Source organism: Zonotrichia albicollis, chromosome 27, assembly GCF_047830755.1.
Source record: "Zonotrichia albicollis isolate bZonAlb1 chromosome 27, bZonAlb1.hap1, whole genome shotgun sequence".
Taxonomy (NCBI): domain Eukaryota; kingdom Metazoa; phylum Chordata; class Aves; order Passeriformes; family Passerellidae; genus Zonotrichia; species Zonotrichia albicollis.
In genome coordinates, this window is record NC_133845.1 from 147,190 (window position 1) to 174,409 (window position 27,220).

The 27,220-nt window shown below is 52.5% G+C and overlaps 1 protein-coding gene across 2 annotated transcripts in view; it reads right to left on the reverse strand.

Moving 5' to 3' along the window:
* The window catches only part of BCL9L (BCL9 like), a 47,534-nt gene extending 20,975 nt beyond the window's left edge, over window positions 1–26,559 (reverse strand). For both annotated transcript variants that reach the window (XM_074559552.1, XM_074559551.1), the window contains exon 1: window positions 26,420–26,559. The gene's annotated coding sequence lies outside the window, so the exon portion shown is untranslated. The remainder of the gene's footprint in view (window positions 1–26,419) is intronic.
* Between the last annotated feature and the right edge of the window lie 661 nt (window positions 26,560–27,220).

The following is a 27,220-nucleotide window of genomic DNA, read 5'->3' on the forward strand; positions in this document are numbered from 1 at the left end:
GCAAGGACTCCCCTCCCACCTCTCTCAGTGCCATGCAGCCTGCTGTACCACCAGCAGTGCAACAAGTTTGTTTGCCTTTGAGGAGGTTCGTAGCAGAGAGCTGGGAAAGAGCTGGACTCTTCCTATGCCCAATCCTGGAACTACATACAACATACAAAAGATACACCTGGACAAAAGGAATAGGTTTGGAACAACTGCAGGCCTGAAAATTGCCTGGATTGCAGCACCATGTCTGTGCAACTGGGCACACACGTGTGTGTACCCCAGCACAGCTGGGGAGGGGGAGCTGACCGAGGAACGCGGGAAGGAGGGGCAAGCAAGGTGGCTGCCCCAGCTCCTTGCCCCCACACTGCCCCCTGCCAGCCCGGACTGTACAAGAGACGCAGTGAGCTGCTGAGCACTCCTCCAAGATTATAAATACCAGGCCCAGCAGCAGCAAATGCTGGGCTCTATAATTAAACCAGGGCTGAGGTCACTTCCTTTTCCCAGCAGCTCCCTCCAGCCCCCACCCCCTTGCCTCGTATTTGCATGCCATCATGACTAAGGCACATCAGGGTGTAAGGTCATAGGGGAAGCAGCTATGCAACTACCTCGCAGGAAATTCCACCCTGGGAAACCTTTCACCTTCCCCAGTGCAGAGAGGATCGGCACAGGCAGCTGATCATGCAGCTGAGTGGTGGCAGCTGCCTGCAAGCAGTACTGGGACTACAGTGTTGGGCCGGAAAGGGAGGGAGAGACCTCGAGGAGAGGGGAGCCACTGCTCCCCATCTAGCTTTACCATCAGAGTCTGGGCTAGCACCGATCTGGACAGGTTAACCCACTGCGCACCCCAAGACAGCAGCTGCTCTGCCTCCTCACCGTGCTTCACCTTTACCCCCTCCATACACAAAGCTGAAAACTCCTCAGCTTCTGCCACTCCACAGGTGCAAAAAAGCACAGCCTTCCCCACAGATCCAGTCCTGATTCTCAGGGGCTATTCTGCCCTTATGCAAACACTCACGCAACTCAGAGAAGTCCTCCAGAGACACAGTGATCTAACCCTGGCCAGGCCTCCAACCACCCAAAAGGAAACAGGGATAAAAAAGAACTGGGAATTGCCCCATCTCACTAACTGCATCCTTCAGGGAGGCAGTGAGCCCTCTGTGGCTGCAGATGTACAACCACAGATGGAGAAAGGCCTGCAGGCAGCCTGCCCTGGGGCTCTTCCTCACCAGAGAAGAGACATCTTATAAACTTATGACTGGCCAAGTGGGCAAGGGCTTCTGACATTCCTCCAGCTCTGAGGTTTGCAGGAGGCTTTGGGGTTTGCAGTGGTCCTTGTGGCCAGAGGTCAAGTGCCCAGACTCAAGCACATCAAGCTCTGAGGCATTGTTTGCACTAGGTACAGTAGCTGGGGTCATCAAGTGCTCACAACTCAGCCCTTGGCCCTCCACAGTTAACTCTAGTTCTGCCCTTATTTAAGAAACAGAACATATTAAGGAAAGTTATTGCAACAATGAAGACCAGAGTACAAAGGAGGGGAGAAGAGTGCAAAGCCTACTGAGTGGGAGGAAATAAGAGATCTTTTGGGAGCAGGACAGCCGTTTAAGTAATGATATGAACAAGTTATCATGGGGGTTTGCAGAAGAACTAGTTGGTGACTTTCACAAGGTATCTATTAGTTTTCAAAGTCCTCAGGTGTTTGAATTACCAAGCCAATTCTCCAGTCTCTGAGTTAGCATGAGATTTATTGGGGTTAACATCTCTGAATACTGACATCCAGAAAGTTTCCTGTGTACAGAGCCTTACCATGCTATTCAAATGCCTCTTCCTCTCCCCCGTCCCATGGATTCTGGAGAGGAAGTCTGTGACAGAGCAGGGGTGCCGAGGCAGCCCTATAACCCCTGGAATCAGCTGATCAGGAAACACACATAGCAGAAAGCTGTGGGGAAGCACAACTGCTATCGAAAGATGGACAGTGCAGAGCCAGCGAGCAGAGTGGGACACGATCGCCCAGCTCCTTTGGCCAGCGACAGGGTACTTGTTGTCCTCTTCAGCACACGGATATTGTGCTTTGGCTCCGAGCCTGCACCCGCAGCGAGGCACGCCTGTGCCCTCCAAGACTCTGTCTCCACAACAACAGGAACCAGAAGCCACAGCAGACCCCGAGCAGCTCAGTGCCCGAGATCACATTACAGGACAGGAAGGAAGAAGGCACTTTGATCAGTCTGGAATTGCTTTAAACAGGTTCCACATCGATATCTCAGCCACTGGAATTAACCCCCCCACCACCCTAAATGTCCCATTCCTAAAGACATGTCCTGGTCCGGCATGCACATCGGGGCCCAGGCAACCCAGCCACTGGCAGCTGCTCCCAAGGAAAGGTCATGGCAGAAAGCAGCCTAGAAGAAGGCAGAGAGCCTCCCTATGCCTTGCCAGAGGAAATCAAGGCTCAACAGGGCCCTACCTCTCTGTGTATGTCTTTAGCACAGGCACATGCTAGCTGTCCTCAAAACAGCAGCAAGAGGCAATTTTAGAGGCAGCCGGCAGAGACAGGCTGGTGCTCTGCTGCAGCTACCCTTCTCACCTGAAGGGCAGTGGGAGCTCCTCCACCTGCCTATGGGACCTCCTGCCCCATGCATGCCCATCCTGCAGCCTGCTCCCAGCAGGCAGAGGGTTAACGACGCCCAGGGAGCTGCAGGAAGCTTCTTCCTTGCCCTCTCAGGAACAATGGGGCCTTTGTGGGAGGCCGGGCAAGTGTGGGCAGATCCCAGGACTGGCAGTTACTCAACTGGGCACGTTGTTCCTGCCAGGTTCTCTCTCTGCCTCCTCAGGTAGGAGGAGAGCGGGTGGCTGCCAGCCCTTCCTGCGGGCCCTGGAAGAACACTGGGCAGCCCAGCCACAGAACACCACATCAGCGTGCCCCGTGGCCCCGCCAAGCAACCTCGCTCCTACCGATACGCCTGGGTACAAATCGCAGTCAGACAGCCACAGACACAGAGCTGCCAGGTGACACCACCATGCAGCAGACCAGACTGCGAGCTGGCTGAGTGCTGCCAGCACTGCCACCTTCACACCTGCCATCCAGCAGGATCAGCTGTGCTTGCGGGATGTGTGCGGGGAGGGGAGGAGGTGCTGCAGCAACCAAAAGCAGTTTGTCTCACCATAAAGCCGCATTTTGATTACAGTCCCCCCCACAACTGTCTGTGGGGGGACTACAGTGACCGATTTCCAAGCCCCCGCAGTCTGAAAGCGGAACGAGTAAGCAAGGAAGCAAGCAGCTCCAACATACTCCTCCTCTCTACAGATTTGCATCTCCCATGCCCAGCACATCAGTGTACAGAAAACTTGGGGATGCTCTGAATTCACACTCTCAAAGCACAGAGCTGATCCCCAAGGCAACACGAGCACTCTACGTCACACTCCCAGACCTTCCAGCAGAGCTTCATGCCCCCTTGCACATGGAATCAGGGTACACAACAACAAACCCAGCTCACTGAGGCATACACTGAGCATCTGTACAAAACCTTTGTCCAAGCACCTCACTCTGGACAAATAGCCTGCCTTAGGGCTGCCGCATGCCACCTCTAACATAGGAAATACCTCTGGCTGGTTCACAGGCGATGCAGTGCAAAGACAGTGGAAAAAAGCCCTATAAGACTAGCACTGCCTCCCTGGAATCTCTATGCTAGGCACAAGCTGCCAGGCAGAGAGCAGCTCCAAATATCTGGATTAGCTGAAGTCCCAACAGAGGAAAGGTGCAGCCCAGGTGCCTGCCATGTGTGCCACTGTGCACAACCACCGCAGCTCAAACCCTACAAGATCAAATGCCTGTGATCAGTTACGAGGGAGGAACGTCCTTTTCACTTGATGCTGCAGCGGCATCCCCCATCTCACAGCAAGACTCAATCTTCCAATTTTTAGGATCACAAATACAGACCATCGTTCTTGGACCTGGCAGCACCAACTCTGCCAGTGGCAACCACTTCTGTTTCTTTTTTATTCCAGTCCCAGTGCCCTGCACTAGATCCAGGAGTGACACTGCTCCCTAATTTTGCCAGAGGAAAACTGAAAAGCAGCTTGAGCAGACTCACACAGCTCCCCAGGTCTGCACCCCAGTTCATCCTTTCAGAGCCAGTGTCTTCTTCCCTGCAACTCTCAGATAACTGCTCTGTCAGTTCTTTATATGTCCCACCTGAGGGCATGGCTTTCTTCCTTTCCCCCGATCACTTTCTCCCATGCCTGATACTCAGCTCTGTGAAGGCAACTTCAAGACATGCCAGACAAGTTAAATACAACACTACCTCAGACCCCAAAAGGGAGGCTAGATGCTCTCGAAGAAAGGACTGCAAATAGAGCTGTCACTGCAAACCTGCCATGCGCCTCACTTGGCAGCCAGTTCTGTTCAACAAAGCAGCACAACCCCCAGACGAGTTTTGCTCTTCCCGAAACGCTCAAGCACAAGAGTCCAAGATGAGGGCAGGTAAAAACATTTGATGGATCTGACAGGGCAGAGTTTAATCTGTATCTCTTAAGAAGATGGCAGTGCCTGAAAGAAAACAGAGTATCTGCTTCCAACAAGGAAAAGGAAGAATCTGGATAACCTTTTGCTAAAAGAGGAAAAAAAAAAAAAAAAAAAAGAAAAAAAATCAGGGCAAGAGGGACAAAACAATCTTTGTCCTCATTTTGCTGGTCACGCAGGCACAGGGAAGCCACAGCACCCACTGCCCCAGCTTGGCCAGCAAATAATAACCCCAACCAGCCCATTTTCACTGAGGTTTATAGAAACCAGGCTCCACGGTCTAGGGAAAGCTGCATCCTCTGAGAAAGAGGTAGAGCATAGATGGGATTTCCAGACTACACTGATAATCAGCTCACAGAAACCAGATAGGACAGCACACCCTCAGAGGTCACCACTCGGCTCTACCATGTTTGCTCCAGATGCTGCCCCTTTAAACATAGCTCCAGAGACCACACAAGGGTTAAATCTGCCTATAAATATCTGTTCTCAGCAGGGCTGCTGCTCTGAACCCTCCAGCCATCTGTTCTAGCTTTCCCCCATCTAAGACTCTAACATCTGAAACACGCTTACAATTCTTAGGAGTGCTCCCAAAAATAGACCAGTGCCATGGCTCAGCTCTGTTGCCAGTGTCTGCGAGCACAGGAGCATGTATACTGGTGCCTGTGCCAGCACAAGCCCGGAGTCATGCAAATATGAACATGTCTGCCTCTACGACAGCGAGCAGGCCTGCACCAGCATGGCTCTGTGCTGGCGTGGGTGTGCCTGCTTAACTGCAAATTCATGTGAATCTGCACGAGCGTGTTCATGCTGGTGTGAACCTGTGTCTGTACACTTGTGCGTGTCAGTCCCAGCGCGTGGGTGTGAGAGAAGTTGGAAGCCTCTCTGCTGGTGGATGTGATGGAAGTCCTGCCATGCCTTCTTCCTCAGTGGACAGCAGTGCTGCAGGACACAGGCACCTCTCCTCCTGCAGCCCAGTCCTGCTCGGCCTCAGCAATAAGTCCCACTGCATCCAGGCCCTGGCACTCCAGTCTAGACAGGGAGCCTACCCTACAGCACAGCAGGGAACAGAGGACACCAGTTCTTTTGTTCAGTGCCTGGCTCGGCAAATTCAGCAGTCCCACCTCTGGGCACCAGAGCCTCACTGCGAAAGCAAGTGAAGCCTGATATGTGTGAGGCCCAGGACACACCACCCTGCTCACATCCAGCTGCAGCGTGCAGGATTTTCTCTAACACTCCAGAGAGAGCACAGGCAAGGCTGCAGTTATAACCGTTTTGGAGCAGAGTGGGCTCCAAGTCTCTCAATAGCTCTTTCCAAACATCCCAGACATGAGTGGGTTCACCCTTCTGACTCCCAAGGCCATTAGCCTCACTCCACAAGGGCAAATGCAGGAGACAACAATCATCTTCATAGTCAAATGCAAAACAGGAAATGAGCTGTCAGCTCCCGCATCTGGACATACCGTCCAGGAGCAGACAGACCATTCTCGTGAGCATCCTTAGGACACAGCACCTGCTCTGTGCCAAACAAAGCTCATTCTCAAACTCCCATTATACACTGGAGACTACCACAAAGAAACTCAACCCTGGCTGCTGGCCCTGCTGACACCACATTGCAGGATGATGTACATGCACGGCCTCAGGGAGGGGACATGCAGTGTCCATCCTCAACAGAGTGACAACAGCCCGAGGATGAGACAGCAGCTACATTTTCATCTCTAACTACTTCCACAAGAGTGATTTTCGCCTCCAGACCAAGTAAAACTACAGACAAAGCTCCAAACACTCAGTGCCTGCCTGTGCAGGACAGGGCTTTTTCCAAGCGCTCCAGTTCTACCAGCCCCTGTACCCCACGGTGATGGCAAACACCTGCCACAACACAACACAGCACACGTGGTGCTGAGCATCCTTGTCCAGCACAGGCGCACACAGAGCCCGCGGGCAGGGAACACTGTGGGGGCTCCCTCACAACTGCCCCCTGAGGGATGGGCCAGTGGGAGGGACCAAGCCTACTGAAGTGTCATTTGCCTTTCTTCTAGAGTGTATTCAAAAAGGCACCTGACAAGTTGGAAGGTCGGAAGGCAGAAAGTACATACCACCAAAATTTTACTCAGAACTTGCCAAGCTGTCCATTGCCTTTCACCCCTCTGATGTACTGGAGATAGCCAGCTAACTCCAAGAACTATAAGCAAGATTTCCAAGAGGCCTAAAATGTAGGCTCTCCTTCAACTCAGGTGACAACAGAAATAGAGAAGAGGTATTCCAGCTCTTTATTTCAGGCTTTGGCAGGGAGATGACCTAGGAAACAGCCTCAGCGGACTGAGTCAACACAGCTGTACTCTGAGAGAGGAAAAAAAATCCCCATTGATTCAGGTATTGATTTGCTGCAGGAGTTTGTGTTTGTTTAGAAGTTTGCCCATGGGTCAGACCTTGTTACAAGCATCTTTCCTGGTGATGAGGTTAGAAACAGACTGTGCCAAACTCCAGTCACCTGCCTGGGGAGCAAAATGCAAGCAAGTCTGGAAGTTAAGTAGTCCCTCAGGGATGCTTCCCTCCTCCACTCCCTCAACTTTAAAAACCATGCTGTTGGGTGGAGGAACACCACAAACAGCTGTAAGACAGCATCAGCATTTTGAGGAGTCCAGCTAGGGTGTAAACAGAGGGGCTGAAGGTCAGGCAGTTTATCAGAAGTTTCAGATCATGAGATGGAAAGGATTTAAACAGCAGATCCATTTCAGGATTATTTTCCCCATCCCTATCTGTCAGAAAGAGCACTGGGATTTTGAGATCCCCACAGGTTTGCAATTCAACCAGGCAAGGACTGAAAAATGAACCAAAACTGAACTGACAAGTCTTATTTCCTTATCTCTGGCAAAACCAAAAGGTTAAGTACCAGGATCAAGGAGACATCCACTAACAGAGACAATTACCAAAAGCACTGCACACAAAAAGTGCCTGTATGGGGTCGGGTCCCCAGTGTGCTCCATGTTTGGTGGAAAACAATAGTGTCCACTTCAGTACCTGGCCACAAGTGTCAGCAAACTGCAGGCCACTAGACTCTTTTCCAAACCATTCCTCCTTCTCTTCTGCCTTGCACAATTGCTGAGTGAATGACCACAAATCAGTTTAAGGAAAAAGGGTGGCTCTGTCAGGCACAGTGATTCCAGAGAGACACTCAGGTATTGCTAAAAAGCTCTCCTCTTCCCACACCTCATCAAGCCTATGGGCATAAGCTCTTAAAAGATGGGAAAGGAAAGAGAAGTGATGACAGACTGAGGACTAGGCACTAGGCTGGAGATACATCCCCAGTATCCTCCTGACCTGAAAGCTCCCCTTACCGCTCAGCAAGTGCGCAGCATCCATTACCCTCTACTAATTTCCAGCCCCAGAAATCTCTGCCAACATCAGGTCCCAGCACCGCTTCTCGTTTTTCCTCACCTCTTCTGAGTTGCTGCCATAATTTCTGTATGAACTGCAGATATCTCCCCAGTGCAGCACTTTCACAACCACCTCCAGCTTAACCATATAGTGGACCACCAGAGATGGCCACCAGCCATCAGAGAAGAGGCGGGGGCACAACTACATGTGCAGAGACATACATCTTGGGGGATAACAGAGCCGTCGTTCCCCTCATGTTTACATTCCCCATGTGACATGTGGCAAAGATGCTCAGCCTTACCAGCAACTTGTGGGTACCTTTCCCCACTGTGTTCTTAACCCTTTGTCCATCTTTCAGTTCCTTTCATTTCAACAGAGCAAAATATTGTGAAGGATTTACTTTGCCTTTTAATATTTCTTAGCCCATTACATCCTTGCTAAAATAAAAAACAGTAAATCAGTTTCTCCCCTTCCCCACTTTTGCTGCCTTGCAAGTATGTCCTGTGATTAAGTAGTGAGATATGAGAGACGAAGCAACAAACTAGCTCAGACCAACGTGGGTATCCTCAGCTACTTGGAGGCTCACAGCAGGCAGTCAGCTGCTTACTCTTATGCAGCTCCCTTGCTGAAGTACACAGAAGCCAGTCAGACTGGAGAATTTGCTGCATTGTATGCATTTGAAATAGCAAAATCAACATAGAAATTAAGAAAATCTGTCTCTGAAGCCAACTGGACAATTTGCATCTGAAAACTTCTCGCTGGAGAAGCCTCCTTTATTTACAGCTAAGTTTTATTTCTGTGGGGTGCCACATGTGAGCTGGGACAAACACTGAGATTCCATGACTTGTCACAATCTGTCACACAGTTCAGGCTGGAGCTAAGGCTTGCCACAAGGAAGGAGGGAAGGAGCAGAGCGAGTACTTAGAACACACCGCTTCACCCCTGCACCATCTCCTCTCCACGCAGAGAATGGGTACCAAGGCTGCCCATATATGGGGCTACAGAATTTGGATGCCCAGAAATTAAAGATGCTGATACCCAAACCACAGGCCACAGCAAGAAAACCACCCCTTGGTGCTTCCATTCTCAGGATACATTGTGAGCAGCCCAACAGCATGAGGTGCTCAAAACCCGGCCAGCTGCCCATGCAGACTGCCATCAGAGCGGCCAAACACCCCTGGTTCCTACCAAAGAGTGTCTTGGCCCTCTAGAAGATGTTGGCTATTCACACAGGAGTGTTGTTGGCTCCCATTTTCCCCACGGAAGCGCACATCTCAACCAGACCATCCCTACACCAACAGCAGCCAGGAAAACACTCAGGAACCTCACACAGCTTCCTGCCCCCTGAAAGCCAGCCCATGTCCAGCATAGCTTCTGGGTGTCAGGGTCCAAAGGAGTCTTGACCCTCAGCTCCCATCCTCCCAGGCCAGGCCTGCATGGCCTTGGGCAAGGCACTTCACCTCTCTAATTGCCTGTAGGACAGCAGATGCTGCCATCAGCCTGCAAAGGCCTGAACGCAGCAGGGAGCTTCCTCTCCTCCCAGGCAGCATCACTGTGAGCAGAAGCAAGAAGGCAAAGCCAGGCTGCCCTCCTGTACCTTCTCTCCCTAGCCTGATTCTGAAAATAAAAACCAGCTTCCATTTGTCCCAGCCCCAAGAGAGAAGGCGGCAGAAAGAGGTTTGTTGTAAATACATGAAACTGTCGCTAAGTGAAGGAGAAAAAAAAACCGGGGGGGAGGGGGGGTGGAACAAGGGAGGGGACAAAACCACATTTTTACTTCTGGTGGCCAGCCAGCTGACTGACTCAGCCAGTTTGGTTGCTTGCCATATAGATTTAAAAACAAAACCAAGCCTCAGAGAGAGAAGGGGGTTCGGATGAATGTGCTTTTTTCTTGTGTTTCGAGTAAATCCTAGACTGGCCCAGGATATGTTTAGGAAAATGGTTTCCCTGCCTCACTGTACCCAGGGATGCAGCACAGAGCAAGGCACAGCACAGGTCAGCCAGTGCCAGTGCAGTGTGAGACTCCTGCTAAGGCACTTTGCTCCTGGCTATCACTGGGTCTGAAAGAGAAGCGCAGTGAAAGCCCTAAGGCTCCAGGGCTACCGTCAGAGCTGGTGTCCTCCAGCTACCTCAAGGGGTAGGGTCTTTGCTCTGGGTCCCCAGACAGGTGTCACATGCCTGATGGGTGGCAAGGCCAAGGCTAAGATGACCTGCTCCATTCAATGTGTCCTACATCTGCTGAGAAGAGGGCTGTAGAGTCTAGTCTGCCTGCTGCTGCAGCTGCTCTTGGGCTATGGGCTACAGCTGAATTCTGTGGGCACGTCCTCACCTTCGCCTGTTTCTCGCCAGAGGAATGTGCACAGGAGGTGGGAGGAGCAGGGAAGAGGTTGTTTTGAAATACCAGGTCCAATTTTATTTATCTGGATCCCACAGTGCCCATGGCACGGTAGCCACCTGTAAGAGTGTTCTGTTCCCAAAGCACTGTACAAACAAAAACACGTGCTCCCCACACCCTCTGCAGCAACTCAACATGCTGGCATGTTCAGCACAGCACCAGACAGACAGTGCTCACTGCTCCACGCCAGCTCGGCACTTCCATACAACTGGATGGTCACAAAATCCTATGTGAATAAGCAGTTCTTGGCACTTTCCAGCTGCAGCAGTCATTACAAACACTAGCTGGTGAAGGAAGCCTCATGAGCCTCCCACGCAGTGATCTCCCATAGAAACTGGCCAGCCTCCCTGGCAATTAATCTGTCACTCACTGCAGGGAGTGCAGACAGAATAAGTTACCTAAGGAGCTGACGACAGGTAAGTGCAAACCCTGCTCCTATTCCCATTTCAAGATAGCAGAACTGAGGCAAAGAAAAACCAAGGCCCTGTCCACAGCTGGCCCAGCCATCAGCAAGGCCAAGAAGAAAACTTTGCTCTTTGGTTCCCAGTCTCCAGCATGGACAATAAGACAATACTGAAGTGTGGTCCATCAGCAGAGGCCCACTGGCCCCATGGGGGCTCAGAGGAGGGGTGCAGATGTGCACCCTGCAAGTGGGGGAAGCAGGTACAAGATTCCCCCAGGGATTGCTGCAGCAAGGCACCTGGGAAGAATGCTGCTGCCTGCACTGGCTCATGCAGAGAGCAGGCAGACAGACACAAGTACAGCAGCCAAATTGGATAGGACCCACTAGTGCAGGGTGAGGGGCACTGTTCATGAACCAATGGCTGGAGCTCTCCCCAGCCTTCAGCCTTCCCCAAAAAGGCCTGCCTCACTCTATAGAGGTGTTTGGGGCTTGAGCAGGAAAAGCACAGTGTGGGGCTAAAGACAGGGTAGGGGAACAACAGGCAGAGGTTTGCAGCAAGCTAAAAGGAGAGATTTAATAACTGTTGGAAAAAATGGCTGCTTTATTGCAGGCAGCTTGTAAACCCTGGAGCCTGAAGGTCTGGGAGTAATTTCTCCCTCCCACGTGCTGGGCTCAGTTTGTACTGGGGGTCAGAGGCCAGTGCTTTTCCAAAGCATTCTGGGACAGACGCCAACTGGAGCAGGCTGCTCAACACCGCTCCTGCAGCAGGGCCTGGGCTTTGAGCAGCAGGCTGGAGCTACTATTAACCCTTTGCGGGGTGATTTCTCCCTTCCCCCTCTCCTGGCTCCATCCCTCCAGTGCAAAAAAGACAGCTGCTGCAGGCCCACTGGGGCCAGCCCAAACGGCTCTGGGCTAGGGAGGCCGCTGGTCTCCCCCAGGGCCAGCTGGCGCTGCAGTGCTGCCCAGGGCCTGTGCTGAACTCCCTATGTGCTGGCTCAGCGTGTGCCACTGGCGACAGAGCCCCACCTCTGGTTCCAACCCAGGAGCTGGACTCCTTGTAGAGGAAAATGAGAGCCCACAAGAGTGACAGCCAAGCACTTGGGGTAAAGTTTTGCACCAGCCTTGGCATGGAGGGAATGATAACTCATAGGAATGCACCCAGCACCACCAGAGAAGGAAGAAGAGCCAGGTACCACTCTCCTTGAGCCCAGCACCAGTCCCTGCAGTCCAGACACCTACACCTGCTATGCCACTTCCTTCTGGGAAGCTTTTGGGCACAAAGTCACAACCAGAGGTACTAATCAAGGCGCTCACAGGAGAGAGTGCTCGCATGTCAAGGGTCCTGCTGGACTCTTGGCACCCCTTCTCTGCTCAAAGGAAGGATGTCCTTCCCAGCAATCTCCTGGGCCCTGGTGCTCCCTCTGCCTCCACTTATCAGTGCTTTCTTCTCAGGATAACATTGTGCCCAGCTGCTTTCCCCTGCACTCCCTCACTAGTCTCCTGGGGGAGGCAACAATTGGCCTCCACATGGCACCTTCTGCTTTTCCTCAGCATTGGGTAAACACCAGAACCTACCAGTCCTTGCTTCCAGCTGCTGCTGACATCCCTATTCCCCAGTGAGGGTTTAAAGGCTGCCTGCCAGAGCCCTCTAACCTCCTTAGCTGTCTCCTCCTAGGCTTTGGGACAGGCCTAGATGTCTGGGGGAAGCATGACTTTGCTGTGTCACTGAGTTGCAGCACCTCTGGATCACCTGTGCTGGCAAGATCATGGCTTCCTGCAGCATTTCAGCTTCCCCTCTCAGGGATGTGTGCGAGTGTTTCTGGCCTGCAACCCAGCCCCTCTGCCCCCACGCAACTGAGTATTTGCCTGCACAAAAAGAAGCGAGCTCAGTTCTGTTTCTCAGTGGCATCTCTCATCTCCTTCTCAAACACATGCCTGATCCTTCCCTTGCTTCATCTCCTTTGTGCTCAGCGCCACACCAATAAGGAGAAGGGGCCTGTGGCTACTGCCCAGGCAGACAGCACACTCAAGCACTCAGTTTGGGTCTGGCTGCTGGATCTGCTCCAGGCTCTCTCCTTCTGTGCAGCAGCACTGAGCCCAGCTGGCACCCACAAGTGTGCACCTTGGCCCTGCCTGCCATGCAGCCCCTGGCCTCGCTGCTCCTGTCAGCCCCCATCTCTGTGCCACATCCATCACAGGCATTCAGGTGATTTTGCAGGCTCCTCCAGAGCATTTACATGGTATCCACACAGCTCTCCCACTACTACTTCTTCTGACACCAGGTGCAGTCACTGTTCACAGTCCTCCTAAGCAAACAGGGGGGGCAGAACCTACTGTCAACCACGTGTCAAGCAATACTTCTCCACATAACACCAAGCTTCCTCCAAGCTGCCAGGGGGGATTTGGCTGTGCCTCTGCACTCCTCCATTGCAAAGATGCTCACATGAAGAAGATGATCCCTTCTCCCTCCAAACACAGAGTTGTGCCTTCTTGTCTAAATCAGTTTAAATTGTGCTCACATATTTCTGATCCAGGTACAAAATGGCAAATTTCCCTACTAGCTTTGTTTATCCCATCTTTCCAAGCTCCTGTTTTCATGTCCCACCTGCAATCCCTCCAGCTCCGTCTTCCAAAACTGCCTTTACAGTCAAAGCTGCAGAATCCTCTTTCATCCTCCACCATCCCTTCTGACTAATCCACATACCTCAGCCCTCCTTCGGGGCATGCCCTGAGATCACAGGCAGGCATTGTCTTCCTGCTCCCAGCTACTGCTTCACTGGTTTCAGGAGAAAGGACTTTGCTGCGCTTCTCATGCCCACTTCATTAAATCCTGCTCCATCCCTCCCAGCTCCTCTGCTCTCCAGAGAAGTCCCCAGGCTAGAAGCATACAAGATGCAGCCAGAGCATCTTGGCAACTGTGGCTTAGAGGACTGCCTGTGCTTGCGGTAAAGGCTACTGCCATACCTTGTGGTGCCAAACGCTGATACCTGCAGATGAGAACCTGGTGCAGCAGCACTGAGAGACTGAACCCACAAAAATGCTGCTTTGCCAGGGGCTTCCTACTGCCAAGATGGCAGAATTACCAAGCCTGGGGGTTACTCTCAGGAGACAGAAACCCACAGCCCTGTGGCCATCTACATCCAAGGAGCACATCGTCCCACTACTTGGCCAGAGCAGAAAGAAACAAAAGCTCCCGTCCCCTGGAAGGGGCTGCATGAATACCTGCAATAGTGAGCTTTGCCTCCCTTGGCTGCACGTGACATACTCAAGCCAGACACCGGCCCAAAGCATCCAGCTCTGGCACCAGGGCTGCAGTTCACAGCTGCCCTACCCACATCTGCTCCAGTCAAACAGCTCCAAGCTTTTTGCCCCAGACTCCATGCCTGCCTCAGGCCCCAGGCGCTGGCTGGAGCCCTGCCAAAGACAGGGCTGCCTGTTTGAATCTCAAGCAAGAACCCGGTAAGAATCACCTTTAATAAGCCTTTCTCCTCCATCAGGCACCCTGATTTTTTTTCAGCTGAGGTCTTGTGAAGCAGAAGGCTGCTTGGAGCCAAGCCAGCACTGGGGAAACCACCATTTCAAGGTCCTGCGAAGGTGTCTGCAAGAGCAGAAGGAGCCTTGGTGGGGCGTGCAGGAGTGATGCAAAGAGCAGGCTGTTTGCTGGGAAGCTGCTGCTGCCTGCCAGGAGGCAGTGGGGGAGGAGGCAGCAGATGTCTGCAGACAGCGTTTGCCGAGAGCCTGCAGCGCTCCAGCCCAGCGAGGGGAGGAAGGCAGCGGCTGGTGCCACTGCTGCCGCACTCTGATGGAACAGGACAAACACCACAGGCTCTGCCGAGAAAGCTTATGCTGCTTTTCTCTCCAATAACCACTACTTCAGCGACGGGAAATGGGAGTCCTGGCACCTCAGCTGGGGTTAGAGAAAGCATGACTGCTGAGAGACCTCAAATGCAGGAGGAAAAATCCCTGTCATGAAACTGCAAGACCCTTCTTGTCCTGGAAGCAGTGGCAGCTGCAAACCCCAGCACAGCTGCTGTGCTGGGGCCAAGTCTGTCTAAGGGGCCCTGGGCGAAGGCAGTGTGCCACAGCCCATGAGCTGCCTTTACTCCTGGCGTACACAACAGCTGGACATTCACAGTGAGAGCCCAGACAAGTGCCTACGGGGAGATGCACGGCAGAAAGAGGAAGAGAGACCAGCTCTGGCTAGAGCCCCCTCTTTGAGCACTGGAGCCAAAAGGGAACACCCCTTTCCCCCCCTTTGCAAATGGAGGACACTGAACAAGGCCACCAGTGCCATGGCAGCCAGCCAGTGAGCCCAATCCCAGCCACACTGCTTTTGTTGTGAGTATGAGTTGCCGGTGAGGCTCCAAGTCAGTCCACGTGGTTCTCATTTCCTGCCTCTGGGTAGGGAAGGTTGGGTTTCTCCCCATCCCACAGCAGTGAGGCTGACCAGAGGAGCTCTACAACCAGAAGCTGCCTTGCAACTACCCCTCTCCCATGGGTTCTGTCCTGAACCCAAGATGTGGTCAGCCAAGCAGCATTGGGCCTGACAAGTCATATGGTGATGGGGAGCAGCACCTTAGAAAATTGGTCCCTTGGCACTGGGACCCCCGAGGGCAGTGGCAGGGGGTCACCAGGCAAACCATCCTACCATCAGAGAGGATCCTGTGACTACAAGACTCTCGCTCAATTGCTGCCCAGACTGTTCAATGGGACCTGAAGACTCCCAGAAAAATTGGCATTTACCCGTTTCAGACTGAGAGGGATTGACTTCACCCAGAGGACTATCTTTGGCTCATTAAGCAATACCATCCACAGGCTTGTTCAGTTCAAATCAAATCACTCCTGGGCTCCTCCTACAGCATACTGAGATGCAGTCTGGCACTTGGGTCCACTTGAGTCCTCTTAAAATAAAAATTAATTGATATGCAAATCAGACAAGGCATTAGACTAGTCTACTGGCCAAGGGCAATGCACAGATTCCTCACTGTTCCAATGCTACAATCCCAGCTCCCCCACACTCCTCCTCCTTTCTGAGCCCAGGGTCAGCCATTAGCCACGGCTCACCAAAGCAGGGAGGACTCACAGACACACACCTGGTGTGCAAAATGTGGCCTGGATGCCACATGTTCTTGCGCCAGGTCCCAGCTTTGCCTCATCCCCTGCCTGACCATCAGCATGTCATGTCTGGCAGAAGCACTGCTGGGCTCTCACCTGATGCTGAGCCACTCGCACAGGACTTGAGTCAAAGTATGGGCACATTAGTATCCGTGCCCAGTGGGGAGGCAAGGAGGCAGCAAGAGAAGTAAGGGCCTGATTTCCTGGACTGTTTGCTACTGGGATTCTCCTATAGTTTCCAAGAAAGATCAACTCTTTGCATACCCCTGGTTGCTTTTCCAAAAAACTGCAAACAGCCACCACAGCTCCAGCCACTGGACCACCCACAGACAGAAATAGCCACAGATCACACAGTGAAAGAGCAGCCACCCAAAATGCTCAGGACCAGGTCTTGGAGGAAGGACAGTGCGAAAACACAACAATTACTCTTGGATATGGTCACCTCTTCTTTCTCCCCTTCCAACTAACTAACCACCAGCCACAGTTACCCTCTTCTGCAGTCTTGTTTCAACCAGAGGCTGGGCAAAGCAATTAACTTCTCCATCTGGTTGCAGCGAGATGAATACAAACATCATTACCCACACAGGAATCAGCGGCCCTGAGCAGTGTCAACATCGTCCCTTTCCAGACAAGAGCTCAGAAAACGGCACTGCCAGCATCGGCCTCAGAAACAGAAACCCCAGGATGGCTGGTTTGCTCCTCTGCTGTTAAACCCACTGTGGACCTTCAGGGGCCCCTCCAAGGACCTGTAGGGAATTCTGGGGAAAGGACTTATCAACGGCAGCATATTATTGCAACAGCATCAGAAAAATGCCTGGGGCCCTTAAACTCTAGGGTGGAAAAAAAAAGGACGACTAAACCCTACTAATATAAGGAATACATCTTAATCAGACTAGGACTTTGTGAAATTACTTTTGATTAAAAAAGCGTAATAAACTAAATTATAAACATTTGCCACCAGTAGTTTAGTCTCTGAATATACTGAAATCACAAGGTGGGGTGAGAAGCAATGGCTTACAGGTAAGGTCCTGATCACACCTTCCACAGGTGGAAAAATCACTCTTCTCATTAAAATAACACATCAGGGCTAAAATGATATAAAAATATTTGGGAATGGCTGGACACTTCTTTGCTGAAGCTCTGCTTTAGGCAAAGTAACTCTTCTTTTATCAACAAGATGTTTACAATTTCAACTCATGAAACTGACTTTTAAAGAGCAAAAACAGGTCTGGGTTTTGGAAAGGCTTTTATTTGCTTTGATTTATTTTTCTTTCTTTTCTTTTCTTTTTTTTCTTAAGAGGATGAGAAGCAAAAACTCACATTGAATTCTCCAATGGAGGTGGGCAGTCTAGGCAGATAATTACTGAACCTCTGACCCGTAAAAATATTTTGGAAGAGATGCCACAGACTGAAGAACAGTCACGCCCCTGCACTTACCTATGCTTCTTTTGGGTTTGTACTGTTCTAACAGCAAGGAAGACAAGCAGGGCTTGGTCTTTTCTTTCCTAGGGTCAAATTCACATGAAACAGGATTCCCCACTGAAAATTAGGAAACTAAAAGGTACAAAAAACATCCAATTCAGCCATTCTAAACCATATATGTGCAGATGGCATCACAAACATAAATAACAATAAACTATTTAACTATTTTTTCAATAGTCTCCCCAGTAGCTTCCCCCACGTTTTGAACTCTGAGAACAATCTGGGCTAAGAGAAGCTCATCACTACAAGATGCCAACAGGATGGCCACGCTCATAATTCCCAGCAGCAGAGTGAAGGTGCTTGGCCTCTCCTGTCAAATACAATCTCAGCTTCTGCACATGAGTCCCGAGAAAGGAAAGGGGATATATCACTCATTTCCCAGGTGGAGGAGGGGACACAGCTATGATGAGTGCTTTTTCTCCTGCCCAAAATAGCAGAAAGCAGGGGATGGGTAGGGCAATGAAAAAGGGAGTAGGGCACAATTCTGGTGCCTGCACCCCACTCGCAGGGCTACCAGGCCTGCATAAGCTGCCAAATCAAATAGCTATCCAGAGCCACACTCCTGACAAGTGTAACAGGCAATGCCCTCAAAGCAGGACCAGTGTGAGGCTCCTTCCAGCCAGAGCCATCACTGCCCATGTCTGATGCTCATCCACAATGACTGGCAGCAGCTGACGCCTATGGATCGCACAGAAACCTCAATCCCTCCCACTGGAGAAGTTCCACAACTCCTCAGGCTGCTGAGTTTTCACAGGCTCCAACCAAAACCCCCATCCCAGTCTCCATAGATGAGTTTTCACTGCTGGAAAGGGATCTGGGACACTGGGAGGACATGCAAGGAGGGTGGAAAGAAGTAGCCTGTACCCTTAGTGCCTCTCCAGACAGAAGCACTTGTTAGGAGATCCATGACCTCACTGGTGGGCTCTCCTGAAGGAAAACAGACAAATCCAAGGGCAGAATTCCAGCGCCTCGCCAAGGGGGAGTTTATCCAAAACACAGGGCTTCCTGCTCCCTTCTTAGCACCATCTTACAAATGGAAGACTTACAAACGGTAAGTCACCATTTATTTTGGGTCCCAGTTTCTCATACAAAGGGGAAAGTTACACTAGACTACCCCTCTTGGGTCAAACATTGTGCTGGCAGCACCTGCATTCCTTGCCCTATGCCCACAGTACCGTGCCTGGGCACGTGCTATCCCTGACAAGGAGACCACCAGCACAGCACCTGGTGGCAATCCTTCCCTCGAGCCTTGGGGACCAACACGCAGCTTGTCCACGTGGCCTGCGACCACAGTAGAAATAAAACCACCACCATTCAGAAAAAACATAATTAGCAAAGATTAAACAGCCAATGACGATGCTGGCAGCTGGAGGGAAGACACAGACCACCATGTCCCTGCAGCAAAGGAGTCACTGATTCTTGTGTCTGTGATGCATCAGCCAAGTGCCCTGCAGGTCTCGCCCCCACTGTGCCCAGTACAGGAAGATGCACCAACTCCACTCACCCTGATCACCAGAAAGTGTATATACTACCATATACAAAATCCTTCCTGTCTTCTCTTCCAAACTCATCTCGCCCTCTCTCAACTGGGACCCCCTCATAAAAGTAAGAAGAGACAGGCCTTTCCTGGCATTTCCTTTTTCTGAAAAGGCTGTAAAATTTTCCAAGCATAGCTAAAGCCAGAGCAAAGTTTGTCAGGAGCTCAGCTCATTAGGCGGCTGCTCAAGGAGCCCCGCGGGAGGCGCAGGCTGCGTAATTCAAAACATCTTGGACCTTGGAAAAGAAAATAGAAACCAGGCTGCGAGAATGAGGGGGCAGCTCCAGCTCCAGTGTAACCCCTGCTCTGGGAGCGCCCCAACTGCAGAGCTCAAGCAGAGCTCCAGCCCCAGCAGAGGTGCTGCGGCCAGCCCAACGGAGCTGGCACCAGGCGGAGGAAATTCCAAGCCTGTTGCTTCTGGCAGCCACACTGGGCCCTGGCTAGAACCTCGGCAACCTGGAAACCAGCTACTCAGCAATTTTCTTGCCATCCAGAGGACTCGGGTCTGAACCACAGTTTCACTTCCCCCTCCCTGCCCGAGAGGCAGGGAACACCAGAGGGAAAGAAACATTTGCTCAAAAGCCGTCGTGACCAAAGCCCCTCCAAACTGCTTTGCCCTGAGAGGACAGTCTTGAGCTGCTGCTATTGCCCCTGCGCCCCTCTCACTGAATCTGGGGGCGGACAGAGCAGAGGAAACTTGCTTGGACAAGCCCTAGGTCTCCCCGATTGCTTTTGCTCCTTGCCAGAGGAAAGTTCAAACAAGGCTGATCAGAGGCAGGACACAGGCAGCTTTCAGCCCAGCCTAACTGCCACGCTTGAGGCTCGCCTGTGGCTGGACCTGCTCCGTTCAGGCCCTGTCTGGCCCGATCCTCTGCTACAGATCAGTGCTGGAATAAATCCTGCCAAGGAAGTGCTGAAAGCTCCAGTGCTGCAGGGGTTTCCACAGCCTTGGCCAGCTTGATGTTGAGAAGAGTTGACCAGAGACGCAGCCCTTCTGCTTAGTTACTACCCTTCAGAGCCACCCATCCAGTTCCTCCCCACCCTGAGCAGGGAGACCTACACTGTGGGTTGTTGGTACCCTTGCCTTTTATAAGTCAGCGTCCTTTCCCAACTGCAGCCTTTACAGAGGCCTGAAGCCCAGCATGGCAACAGAGCAAAGCAACAATCAATGCACCCACTGCTGGAGCCCCTGCCATCTGAAGGAGAGTACAGCTATTCACTGATACACAGCTATTTAGCTGGATCTTTCTTCCAAAGAGTGTATTAAGATTTTACTTTCTATTAGGAATACAAATGCTTCAGAGTCCCTGCCTGCAGAACCAGGTAACTAATGCAGACTGATCAGACAGGTACCATGCCTTGGCTGGCAAGTCAAGGAAGACCGTTCATGAAGCAAACTTCAGCAGGGGATACACTGCAAGCAGAGGACTCCTAACATAAACCCTTAAGAGAAAGCTGGGTATGGCCCTCCAAACAAAGGCACATCATTCTTGGAGGGCAGCATTTTTTTGCAGAGTGAACAGAGGACCTCCTTGGAGTACCACAAGCTCCACTTGGTAGCCAAGGACAGAGTTTGCAACACTGCTGTAATCACACGAGCCACAGCTTTCTAACTTCAGCAGGGCAAATCTTGCTAGAAAACTCTAAGATGCACAGGGCATTGAAGATACTTCAAGAGAGGAGGTCCTGACCTCCATCTTCTCAGAAGAATAGAAAAACCCTGCTTATGTGTTGAACAGGAGGCTGAGACCCAGAGAGGCAAGAGAGTAGGAGTGATGAGCAGGAACTGGGAATCCTGGCTTCTGTCCCTAGCTCTGCCACATATTCCCTTCCTGTCTTTGGTTAAGGCACTTCCTTTTACTTTTCCTGCCAGCCTCTATTTTGATGGTTAAAAAAAAAGCAATCATTTGCTTCTGCAGAGTGTTTAAAAACCTCTTCTGTCCTGTGACAGGGCAGAATATTGCTGCAGCCAGAGGCTGCGAGACACCCAGCACGCAGGAGCCACGCTGCTCACACAAACCCCAGCAGAGCCTGGCATTTCCTGTGCTTACATTTTGAGAAGCACAGAATCTGTAAACAGTCAGTGCCACAGTGCATCTTCTACACAAACCATATCCTGGCCCATTTCCTCTTCTCAACCACAGGACTAGGAGCTGAGCAAGGAAAAAGTAAGCTGCTGAGCTGACCTGTGACAGAAAGAGCAGTGCAACTGAACACAGCATTGCTCTGGACAGCACACCTTGCAAGGAGGTGGCTGTTAATCCAGTAGCAGCAAGGATGGGGAGGATCCAGCAATACCAGAGGCAGGGTTAAAAGGGAAAAAAAAAACCACCACAAAATACAACTGCAAAAAACCAACCCAACCAGCACCCTAAAGAAGCACAATGGTGCAGACGTGCCTGAGGAGCACAGCCCTCCTGCTCCCTAGCAGATCCATCCTGTGGCCTCCCACATACTTTGGGAAGAAAGAAGACAAGTAGGCATAGGCAGGAACAAGGAGCACTCTGTGGTTTTGCTCAGTATTTCAGTCCATCTCTCACTCAGGAGGAGCTCTGCTTTGCTTTCCAAGTCTCGCCCTCTCTGGCATGGATCACAAACCTGGCTTCTGGCCCAGGACTCGGCTCCAGCAGCGCTCATCACCAAACAGGGTGACGCCCCACCTCTGGGCACAGTGCATAGCACAGTCCTAAAGCCATCTTGAGGCTATTACCCCAGCATCAGAGGAGGCTCCCCATTATACCCTAGCTGAGATTCCAGGCATCCTGAGCCGCAGCTGAAAAACCCAACACTCAAACATAGCTCCAGCTCTTTTGGGGGAAGAAAAACCCAGCATCAAAGTACCGTTTTCTCTAGTGGCTCCAGCTGAAGCTGCCAGACAATCTGCCTGCATTGGACAAATCCTGTCTCCCAAAGATACCCAGGCATAGCTTGCATGTTCCTCTGCCTGGAGCTGCCCAGAAAGATACAGCAGGATGATGTCAGGTGAAGGCATTGGCCTCCCATCACAGGAAGGAAAAGGGACTGGAAACCACAGCCCGATGCACCCATCTGACAATTCAGCAAGGATACCAGGATACAGGGAAGCCACCTGTGCCCAGACCACCTCTTGATAAAGAGCTGAGCCAGTGGGAAGCGGGCTTCATTGCACTGAGTGTGCCTAGCATGGACACACACTCAGCAAGAGCAGAGCAGGTTCTCGTTTCCCTCTTGAGGGCACTGCAGCCCATTATCCTCACATTGGTTTCTCCAGTGCGGGGTTGCAGCTGGCGTCAAGGCAACCCTGCTTGTTTTGGAGTCATATTGTCTTAGATGGCCCATCTCACACCTTGGAAGAGGGGCAGCAGCAGGTCTGGCCCCAAGCAAGCAGGACTTGGAGCCAGTCAGGATGCCCAACAGCAGCACACCCACTTCCAAGGCTTGGCACAGGCTTCAGATAGCCATGCCAGGACAACCCATGCTCCATCTTCCTGCCGTGCCATGGCCCAGGCTTCCCTGGGCACCAACGAGTGCTGATCTGCTGGCCAAGGATGCAGGCAGTGAGCAGGACTCCTGTCTCTCCATAGCGTGGCTTTCTCTTAAATCAGAAGCAAGTACCAGTGACACTAACTGCTTCCCCCACAGTATCTCCTGCTGAGTATAACCCTGTGGCAACTGCAAATGCCATCGGGAACTGGTCCCAGTTAGAACAAATCCATCACCCTATCCACCTTTGAGTTTCATAGAAGTTCAGGTAGGAAGAAAACAAAAACAGTTCCCTGTTCCCAGGAAAGGGTCTGGTGCTGAGCAGATGACCTGAAACAGGCACCACAGAAGAAGGAAGGGTGCCTCTCCTCCACGCCATGTGATTTGTCTGGTGCTGCCTCCTCAGGAGAGGCTGATGAAGTGCAAAATACAGCAACAGAAACCATGCCCACCAATCTCCAGTAACAGCTCCTGGGTACCCTCCTCTCAGGGCTGCCAGAGGTGCTGAAGAAAGGAAGCCAAACCAAAGCAGCAAAGACTGGCCCATTGGAAATCTGCATACAACTTCAAAACAGAAGTCAGGAAGAACTGAGGAATATCACTGTGGCCATCCTCACAATCTGCACCACACAGAGCTGCTGAAGATGCACAACTGAGAAGCAAAGTACTCACAACACTTCCTAGGGCCCTTGCTCCAAGACAGGTGCATTTTTCCACAGCTTCAGTGCTATGAGAAACCTCATAGGGTAACTAAATCTCATGGAGATCAACTACATAAAGTCAGAATCCACAGCTCCCACCACCCTCTGGAAACACAGGACCACACATGAGATCACCAGAGAATGCATTTGCCAGTCAAAATCTGCCTGGGAGGAAAGGAGAGCTGACTGACACCAAGTCCTGACCTGCACTAGATTCTGATTTTCCAGAAGAGTCATGCTGGCAATCCTCCTTTTACTTCGCTGATACAGCTTAAATAATACTGACAAAATATTGCTGCATCTGTACATCACATTGCTATGATATCTCTACCCTGTATTATATTATATATCCATGCATCTACATACCACATTTCCTGTTAAAAATGTCAAAAGTAATCAAACACAGCTCAAAGTCTCCTATGTGCCCTCTCCCACCCCCAATCCAGGGCACTGGTACAATCCTGGGTCTCAGCCAAAAGAGTAACAGTACAAGGAAAATTACATTTCCAGAGCAAGCTCTAGGCTTCTGCCTGGCTCAGGCTGTTGGGGGACAGCAGACAACCCTGGGAGGAGGCAGTGACAGAAGCTCAGGAGCAGGCTCATAGGTAGAACAGACTGCTGATGCATTCTCAGACAGGAACAGCAAACTTGTGCTTTTCCACATGGCACTTATTCTCCCAGAAGAGACCGACTTGAGAGATGTGTCGGGCAGGGTATTTAAAACTGGATGGAGCCCTAAGGAATTAAGCACTGGAAGCCAGCCTGTGCCATCTCCAGGAAATTACTAGACCTGAGCAGATTACAACCCATTACAGCAGCACATCTGGACATCCGAGAAACACAAACACATCCTCAAGTACTTTGACCACTAAGAACTTTCCCTCCTAGCAGCAGCAAAGCCTGATGCAATCACCTGAGACAGGGCAAGGAAGCAAGGTGATTGGTGAAAGTTCTGATGCCAGTTCTGAACTGGACACTGTACTGACAAGAGACCGGGGTAAAAGAGAGAGAAAACAATTATATACACCTATTCTGGGACCCTGAAACAAACCGGAGAGTAACAAAGAGCAACATCTCTACAGCAGTAAGAAACAGCCACTGGTCAGGACCCAGCTGGCATTCCCCACAGAGGGAACCAAGAGCCTCCTCTCCAGCTATCCCTCCTTTCAACATCCCTCCACAGAGCAAGCACTGACAGAAGGGAAAGCACTCACAGTGTTCAGCAGGAATGAACAGCACAGGACAGAAGAAAAAGCAATGGCTTTTTTTCTCCCCAGAACAGCAAGTATGGAGGACATGATGCCAGCTGGGTTGACAACTTGACAGAAAAGTGAAAGGCTCAGTTGAGCTTGGACCTCAGAAACTCTAGGCCAGTATGAGTGAAGTCCACAGCTCATGGGCTGGAGTCTAAAGTGAAACTAAAGCGCACTGGAATTAGCCTGGAACTAAAGAGCAACTCCAGCACATCCTTGGCAGCTGCCCTGGAGCAGCACAGCCCAGTGAGCTTGCTATGTCCAGTTTTGTGATGGCCCAGTTGCTTCATGCAGCTGTCTGTGCCCTCTGTCACAGTGGCCAGAAAGCCACCTTCCAACAGCAAGATGCAAAAGGCCTTAAAAGTACAGAACAACTATTTTACTTTCTTCAACTGAACAACAACTGTGGTTTCTCGTCTCTAAGCAGGCTTTCCTTTAGCTGCTGCCTGTTTATTTCTTTGCACTGGCAGGGATCTGGAAAGAGGAAATGGACTTTCAGGGGAGGGAGACACATTAATACCTACAACACTGCACCACGGAAAACACCATGAAATGGATTTTCTAGGTAATGAGGATGCAGGTCAGGGTGGTAAGGAACAACCACCTGCTCGGCTAAAATGGCAACACACATATTAAAAAATAAACAAAAAGGTTCTTCACCACTTAGGTTATGTATGCTCTGGCAAAAGTCCCAATGGAACAGACAGCTGCTGTAGAGACAGCACACTGATACTCTCATCTTTCCACCAAGGAGAATCAGGCAGCAACATTGACCTGGCCATTTCTGCACTGCTTCCAGCCTTGGGTACTACATACCCACGTGTGGTGGCAGCCAGCATTATCACAGGCACCAGAGTCAAAGGAGGTCTTCATTCAGCACCAACACACCCTTGCCAAGTGACCTTGGGCAAATTACTTCCTCGGTGACTCACTGTTCTTATCCCTCCTGCCACCAAAGTAGCAACGCAAGGCACACACACAGCCCCTGTATGTGACTGATGGATGGAAGGAGCTGCATGTCATTACTGCACGCCTGGCATGAAACTGCATTTCAGCAGGGTAACGAGGGGTAGCCACATTCGCAGAACAGATCCTGCGGGTCAAGAGTACACACTAAGGCTCACGTAGCATCACTCTGCAGCCAAAGGTGCATGGCTGGCCTCTGTGCCACGCCGTTGGCAGCCCTTTGCCTGGCAGAGCTGGGACACAACCCTACGCTGCCGCAGCCTGACACTCTGTCAAACGGAGCTGCCCCCAAGGCGTGCAGACGCCGCCACACACAACACCACAACAGCCTGCCCTGTCATGTAGCATTACTTATGTGTTCAGATATTCATCCTTCTCGCATTTCTATTCCAGCAAGAACGGGGCTGGAACAAGTTCATCACCTGCTAAAGTACACGTCCCTAACACAATGCAGGGGAGTTTTGTTACATTGATTCCTTTCTGTGCGCAAGAAGAATATGCATGTACAGGTGGTGTTTCTCTCTTTTTCGTCCAAGCTGGCCGCACGCCTGATTTATCTCAAGAGGGAACAGAAGCCTATCGAGTAGAATACTGCAAATAGAGGGGACAGGTCTCCCCTGACAGTTAGGATGGGCCCTGACAGGAGTGTTTGTTTAAACTCTACGTGAAACGTGGCAAGTTCCCATCCTCCCTGGGGCTTTAACAGCACCGAAAACGTCTTGCAAAATCCAGACCCGCTCCGGTAAAACCAGACGGAACTCGATTAAGTTCTCTGCACCAGAGAAAAGCCCCAGACGAGGCACTTTTGTCCGCGAGGAATCGCCTGCGGCCGCAGCAGCAATAGGTGACAAGGACCCGGGAAGAGTGGTCCCCGAGACGTGAGAGCGAATCGGGCAGGGTCCCGCGGAGCAGGGGCAATGTCCAAGGCAAGCGGGAGCGCTGACAGCTCATCCCCAGCCGGCCGGACTCGGCGGGTAGGCCGAGCCGAGGCCGGCGCCGTCCCCCCGCCAAGTTATCGCCGCCCCCGGCAGCTACGGAACGGCGGCTAGCCCGGAGCCCCCGGCTCGCTCGGACGGCGGCTCCGGGCCGCCCCTCCGGCCGGATGACAGCCCCGAGGCGGGCCCGGCTGCGCGGAGCAAGGGGTCGGTGCGGGGGCGGCGCGGGGCCCCGGCTCCCCCCCGGGGCGGAACAATGGGACGGCGGCTGCCCGGGCCTGGCGGGGCACTCACCTCGGCGGCGGCGGAGCGGCTCAGGGTAGGCCGGGAGAGCCCGCCGGGGCGGCGCGGCGCGGCTCCGCGGGCTGCTGGGGGCCGGCCAGCGGCGCGGGGCCGGCGGCGCGGGCCGCGCTCATGGCTCGGCCGCCCGCCGCAGGGCGCGGGGTCGGGGCCGCTGCCGGCGGCACCCCCCGCCCCGCCGCGCCGCTCCTTCCGCCGACCGAGCCGGCGGCTCCAGCCCGCGCCCGCCGGCGGGGGTGGGCGTCCGGCCGCGGCGAGCCCCGGCTGCCCGCCCGGCCCCGGGCCGCGGACGGCTTCCCCGCGCTGCGGCGGGCGGCCGGGCGCGGGCGGCGGGGAGCGGAGCCGGCGGGCGCGGCGGCCCGGGCGCGGGCGGGGGCGCCGTGGCGAGGGCGAGGCGCTGCGGGCCGAGTGCTCCTTTCTCCGCCGGAGCCTGAATAATCATTTGGAGAAACAGGATCATTCACTTTCCTCCGAGCCGGAGCCAGGCGCTGCCCTGTCAAAATAAAAGCCCCGCGCGCCGATTAACCGCTTCCTGGTCGCGGGCGCCCCGCCGGCCGTCCAGCGGCACCGCCCGCGACCGGCACCGCCGCCGGGGACCGGGATCGGCACCGCCGCCCATTCCGGGCCTCCCGCGACGAGTGGCCGGCGCCCCGCGAGTGTCCGTCCAGGTGTCGCACACCCACGAGTCGCACAAACATGTACGCGATGGCACACGGGTCTCAGCACTGCCGGGACCTGCAGAATTGCATCCCACTCCTCCCCGCGACAGCACGGCGACTGCTCCTGCTAAGCATC